This window comes from Agelaius tricolor, unplaced genomic scaffold (assembly GCF_023055355.1).
Source record: "Agelaius tricolor isolate 1412-34295 unplaced genomic scaffold, bAgeTri1.0.p SCAF_3, whole genome shotgun sequence".
Lineage (NCBI taxonomy): Eukaryota > Metazoa > Chordata > Aves > Passeriformes > Icteridae > Agelaius > Agelaius tricolor.
In genome coordinates, this window is record NW_027269263.1 from 13,088,873 (window position 1) to 13,095,992 (window position 7,120).

Consider the following 7,120-nt stretch of genomic DNA (forward strand, 5'->3'; position numbering starts at 1 on the left):
TGGTCAAAAATGCTCCAAACAGTTTAGCAGTCTCTTGATCCCTCAGAAGCTGCTGAGAACACCTTCAGCCTCTCCTTTGAACACCTTCAACACACTCCCTGTGCATCCCTGGGGCTGTCTACTGGACTTCCTCCAATCTGTTGACTTCGCTCCTGTGCTAGGATGCCCTAAACTCTGACCATACCACACCAGATGTGCCAGGGATAGGAAATAATCCCTTCCCTCACCCCTTGAACTCCTGGCCACCTTTGGGCTAATACAGCCCAGTCTGTGGCTGTCCTGCCTCACCACAACTATGAATTTGGGTTCAGCTCTCTGCACCATGATCCCCAGCCTCTTCTCAAAGCAAAGCTGCTCCCCAGTCAATCAGTGCCCAGCCTGGACTATTGCCAGGAAGAATGTATTCCCAGGGTCAAGGCTCTGCATTTCTTAATGCCAGGCTGCACAAGAATCCTGTCAATCCATTGTTCCAGCTTTTCAGGGGCCAGCTGGATGCCAGCCCTACCCTCATTATATATTCTTTTCCTACAATTTATTGTTACCAACTGCAGACTTTCAGGTTAGGGAAATAAACTAATCTGGGAGTAGTGATGGATTCTTCCTCAAATGCCTGCCACATTTGTGCAGGATGTTTTTTCCACTCTCCAAATTATTGTTCATTGTGATTTGGTTCTATGTGGTCATCACACATAGTAAAATACAATATTAAAAAAAATTAATTTGGTTTCTGCCAGCAAAGACCTCATTCTTTAGCTTCATTTTTTTACATTCATGTTTTTCTGTGTGTGATTTTAGATGTTCTCCTCATAGTCCATGCCTATACAATACACTTAAATGGACTTGAATCCCCAAGGCACAGCCTAAAGACAATGTGAGATGAGTAAATGCAGTTCTAATCTGGTTGATTACAGTGGTCATTCAATATTATTTTTAAAGACTGCAAGTCCTGTTTTCAGAAGGGAGCCTGTCTCTCTGTGTCAAAATATGCTCTGCTTTCAGTGCAACAAGGAGATCTCAATATTAGTGCCATATTTCCCACTGGAGTCTAGGATCTGTTGAAGAGCTGGCTGTGAGTAACCTGGACATCACTACCCTCTCTACAAAAATCATGCAGGTTTGTGAGTTCATCTGGTTCAAGGCTGTCTTCTTCTTTGCTTTGAAATGATAATTTCCAGTAGTCACTCTAAACAGTAGCAAATGTGAGTCCAAAGAAAACTTTTTGTGTTTAAGGTTGCAGCCACCTTGTCATTTCTTCGTCAGGAACCACAGTGTAAGGTATTTGTTGTGATGGTTTTTAACATATGGAAGATCAAGATCAGATTCCTAAAATATTCTGAAAACCAGTTATAGCTTTAACAGTGACCATGGTTAAATTTAAAGCCTAAGTAATTTGTTCTATTAAAAAGCCCAAGTCTTATTTTTATCAAGTGATGTTATGAGGGCATGTTCTAAATCAGCCAAAAGCTCTTGTAGCTACAAGAGCTTCACTTCTGCAATTTTTAACAGCCCAGTTAAGTTGGTGCAGCTCATTGTGCATGTTGTTAGTACAGAATTCCTCCTCTGACACTGACCAGATCAGGCAGACTCCAGAAGGTGAAATATTTGAAGAAGATAGGCAAAGAAAATGCAAGAGCTGAATGACAATGTTGAGTTTATTTTTCCCCTGCAAACATGAGTCTCATTTGGACAGGGTCAGGTTGTGATGGGTGCACAGAACTAGGAAATAAACCCATACATTTCATGCATTCATGTAACTCTTCTCCTGGCATCCCTCTCCAGGCTATTCTGTGCACAGGCCCAGTTTAGGATGATGATGCTGCTGCTGCTGTGCAGCAATTCCAAGCATCCTTCCAGCAGAATGTGTATTCCATGCAGGATTAGAGAATGGTTTGTCTGATGCCCACTGGACAGGCGGTGTGGAGCAGGGTCAAGGCAAGCATGCAGCAGAGCTCTGAAATTTCCTTTTTGATCAAGCAAGGAGTGAGCATATGTTGGCAGATGGAATGTGTGCTCAGCTTACTTTAGTGGAGTTTCAGCACTGACCTTTTGCTGCATTCCTCCAGCAGCAGTAAAATGGTTCTGCTTAAGTAAACTGACATGGACCACGTGCAAACCCAGCTGTCTTCTCCAGCCCACCATTTCTCCTACTGTTACAAGAAGCATGGATGCATGGGAATGTTGTAATTTAATGTGTAATAACCTCTCATAGAAATAATGTTGTGAAAATTAATGGTGCTCGTGACACAATAATCTCCACCTTGAGGAGCCAGTTTAAGGACCGGCCACAGAAGTGCACATTAATAGTTCCTGGGTTGCTGTACTTTATATTAAAGTCTTCCTGACACAAACAGGAAGTTAAAGGCTCTTACACCACTCCAGCTTGGCTCATCCTTACTTCTCTTTGACTGCTTTATGTTTTCCATCCTTTGTTTCTCTGAGTGTCTGGGCAGGTCTGGCTCTGTATGACTCCACAATAAAAATGAAGATGGATTAGGCAGAAGTAGGTGATCCAGCAGGCCAGTTATTAGTGGGCACAATGTTTCTCTAAAGAGCTACTCATGACTGCATCATGAGTAAAAAGAAGAAAATACAAAAAATACATGGCTGCACCATGTATTGTACAGAGACTGCCCTTCCAAATATTTGATGCCTTTTTCATGGAATCATAAAATCATTTGGGCTAGAAGTGACCTTTAAAGGCCACATAGCCCAACCCCCCTGCAATGAGCAGGGAGAGCTTCAACAGATCAGGTTGCTCAGAGCCCTGTTCAGCCTGACCTTGACTGTCTCCAGAGATGGGGCATCCTCCACCTCTCTGGGCAACCTGTGCCTCTCTGGGCAACCTCTGATCACCTTGGTGTCCCTCCTCTGCACTGCCTCCAGCAGCTCCATGTCCTTCCTGTGCTGGGCCCCCAGAGCTGGGCCACTACTCAAGCTTGTCCAGGTCCTTCTGGATGGTACCCTGTCCTTCAGATGTGTCACTGCACCCTTAGCTTGGTGCCCTCTGCAAACTTGCTGAGTGTGCAATCAATCCCAGTGTCCATGTCATAAATGAAGACATCAAAAATGACTTGATCCCATTACAGGCCCCTGGGGGACACCACTTCTGAGCCATCAGGAGGGGCTGACTCACCTGCTGGGTCTCACACCCAGGCAAAGGGGCTGACTGTCCTCATCCATAAATACCCACATGCTGTAAAATAAGCATCAGGAGAAGAAAAACTAGAAAATGCTGTTGTCCTCTTGCAGCAAAAGATTTCCCATTGCAAGCAAAAGTAACATATAAATGTGGTGTGTGCCATTTTGCATGTAGCAACATCAGTTGGCATGACTTGCTCAAAATTGACGAACTGCTTGAAAGGAAGAACCACTTCCAATGGGCAGGGAGAAGTGCCCAAAATGGCTAAAAACACATCCAAGATAACAACTGGTGGTCAGGCAGTGGTTTCCAAACAACTACTCAACAGAAGCACTCACATCCTCTTGTGTAGCTGGTCAAGCTTGGGGCCAAGCTCCTGCCAATGCCCCGCTGCAATTTCCATCTTTGTTTGGTGAGCAGGGAGAGAGATTCATTTCTCAGAAAGGGAGGCTTGGCTGGCCTGTGCTGGTGGGATTTCCGCTGTGGGAATAGGCACGGAGCACGCCGATAACTTGGGTGCTGCACACACCAGGAGGGGCGGAAGGAAGCAGCCCCTGTTTGTGGGGTCAAGCTATTTCTGCTGGGATATAAAACTGCTCTTTGGAACAGAGTTGAAACAGTCACTATAAATGACTTGCATGAAAGAGTGCAGAGCATTTTGGAGGATTATAATTTATGCCAGGCAGAAGCTGTTATGGTTCAGTTTAAGGAGCTTAAAATAAGACTTTTGGGAGACAACCAAACCAGCTTCAACTCTGGTAACTCCTCAGTTCAAGATACTCCTAAATTGATATGTACAGGGTCTGTTCCTGCCTGGGGGGTCAAGGGCCTTGAACTCTTGTTGAAACTACTGAATCTCAAAGATGCTCTGATGATATTTGGCACTGTGAAGAGTGAGCCAATGCCCATTAGGAAAGAGCTGATAGTGCCTTGGAGCATACGATTCTCTTTACCCTTCATCTAAACCTGAATTAATTTAACTTAAGGATTTCTCCCCCCAGGGCTTTGTCTTTCATGGAAGGTACCTCTTGTAGGAATGTAGAGTTTTTCTCTGTGGGATTCTCCTTTCTGCAGATTTAAAATCAATCACCTTATTAAGCTGGAGATGAAACACATCTGTCTGGACCCCAATCCCATGTGCTTCCTAAAGATGGAACAGATGGAGGGAGAAATCAATCCATTTCTGCTGAACAAACAGAAAGACAGACATGCAGTCCTGTCTTGCCATCTCCCAGGTAACTTAAGAGTACTTTATACCACAAAGGTACAGCTGTATCCTCCTGTTTTCTTGGAAATGACACAGTGGCTATGACTCCACTCTAAGAGAAATATGTGTACAGTATGACATTGATTTCTAAGTTTCTAGATATATTGCTTCTCTAAAACTTTCCTATTTTCCTTTATTAGTTTTATCACAGTTAGTTAAGTTGAAACTCTTACTGGAACATGCAGTCCAAACCCGCCTCCTCTTTAGTCTTTGCATCCTTTAAATATTTACAGATGGTTTTCATATTCCCCTTCAGTTGCTATTTAGCCAGTGTTGCTCTGTGTGTATCTCTTCAAACTTAGCACCCTGGGAAGGGCATACAAGGCCAAATTCTGCTCCCAGTTACATCTCTGTAATTTTGGAGTAACTCAGCAAACTTGATAGACATTGAATTGACACAAGCAACACACAGAGCAGAAGGTGAATGCCAAAAGATAAAACAGGATGTCAATCAAAACTAACATCACATCCTGTGGGCCACAGACTGCACAAGGTTGGTGCCTTTTCTATCATGGTATTTTTTGCTGCATTCTCAGTGACTAGAGTGAAGATTTAGAAGAAGTTGTGAACTGCAACAGCCATCAGGAAGATGCCAGTACCTATCATGGCTCCTCTGAGAAGTGAGACACAGCACATCATTGTGTGCTGGTCCATGCAGAGTGCTTGAGTGATTTTACACTGATTTTATAAGAGGTTTTCTATGTTACATAGAATATTTGATACTAGATACTTCATATTTCTGTGTGTGTTACAAACATGACACAATAGCCTTGTTTTGTTCAGTGACCTTTTTTTTCCTATGGGTATTGATAATTACTCCAGCAGAGAACATTTCTCCAGCTTTTCTCAGCCCTTCATAGGGCTGGTTGAAAATACTGCTCTATGTCTGTTCTGAAAGCAGAGAAACTGGCCAATGAGACCAGAACTGAGCATCACAAACTGAAGTCCACAGTCCATTTCCCAATTAAAAAAATATGTCATATGGAAAGTGCTTGCCCAGAGGAAGTGCTTGCTTAAGATGTCTCATCTTCTCCAAGCTGCACTTGGCAGAGCTTGCAACACTGACTTCACATCCTAAGTTGACTCATTTCCATGGCTTTTCTCTTTCGAAGCCTTTATTATAAAGGGCAAATGTTGTTTTTCTCCCTTTGCAGGTTGTTCTGACAGAAGTGGGAAAGGAAATAGAGAACTATGAAACACCATTCCTTACCCAGAATCTGGCCTAACCTCCAAGGAATAATCTTCAAAAGAACTTGCTTCTAAATGTTGGGGTAAGATTACACCTTCGTGTTTAAATGCTATTATATCATAAAATCAAGCTCTTCAACTTATGCAACCTGAAATAAAACTGTTTGTCCTTATACATAATAATAACAACATATTCTTCTAATTCTGTGGTCCCATAGGACAACAGTCCTGTGGTTGCTACTGACTTCTATCACATCCAGTATATAGCATGAAGTAATAAATTTATTTTTATGCAGCACTGATGGTGTGTCCTGAGAGCTCCATGAGGCAAAGATACAAGAAGAGGACAGGCATCTCTTTACTCAGCTGACCTGGTGTGAATACCAGGGGATAGCTCTGTATTTTTGGGTAGAGCACTGGCAAAAAAAAAAAAAACAGTAAATGAGGCATGAAAGACTAATGCTCAAAATACTACACAAGTATAAATTAAACTTTCCTCTAATGAGGGGGAAATGAGGTACAGATACAATAAACCAATCAACTTTTAAGCTCACAGAAATACCAGAATGGGGTTAGAATGCGCAATCTCAGTCCTCTCAGATGGAACTGGTTGTTCTTTAAAGCCCCTTTCAGCCCAAACCATTCCATGATAATTTCCTCACTTACATTATATCCCCTCTGCATAATCCCCTTCTGTGGCTTCATTCACCTCTCATACAACAGGAAAAGTTATTTTATAACTCTTTCATCATTAAGATTTCACTGTCCAGAATGAATTATTGCAGAAGAAAAGACCTTGGGTACGCTTCCCACCTGTCTGGGCAGTGCCAGCTTCTAACAGGGACACTTCTGGCATTGCAGCAGGGGAGAAGCACCTGGCCAGGGCAAGGTCTGTGCATGTGTTTGACTGCCTGCATTCTTCTCCTCCTGTTTGTCACCAGCTCCCACAGAAGCAAACAGACACAGGTCACAGAGCTGGTGACAAGAGGCGAAGGGCACTAAGTGATATCCTTGACAAATCCAGACTCTTGGCATTTTTTCCCTTGCAATAACCTCAGTTCAGACTCTGTAAAGGGCACCAGCAGTTTACAGCGGTCACCATGAGCAAGTTAAAGAAGCTAAACAATGGCATTTGCTCCTCACCTCTCCCCACAGCAAGAATAATTTATTCAATTCAAGCCACGCGTATAATTTTACACAACATTTTCAAGGCATTAAATATTGTCACCCTTCCAAGGAATCTGCACTGCACATACAAATAGAAAACCTCATGCCTATTAAGTCATTTTCCTCTTAATCTTGAATAGCTTTTCATGACTGAAACAGAATTTCTAAGGTGGCTTTACACCATAAACTGCAGCCTGTATTCTACAGCTGTCAGGCACAGACCAAAGAGAAGATACAGCTTAGGTCAGCCCATCTCTATATTCTGCTTTTCTCCAAAGACAGCTAAAATTCTGCTGTTAGCACCACTTCTTTGAGAACAGGTATGAAAAATGGGAATATTAAATGCTCTGTCACAGATC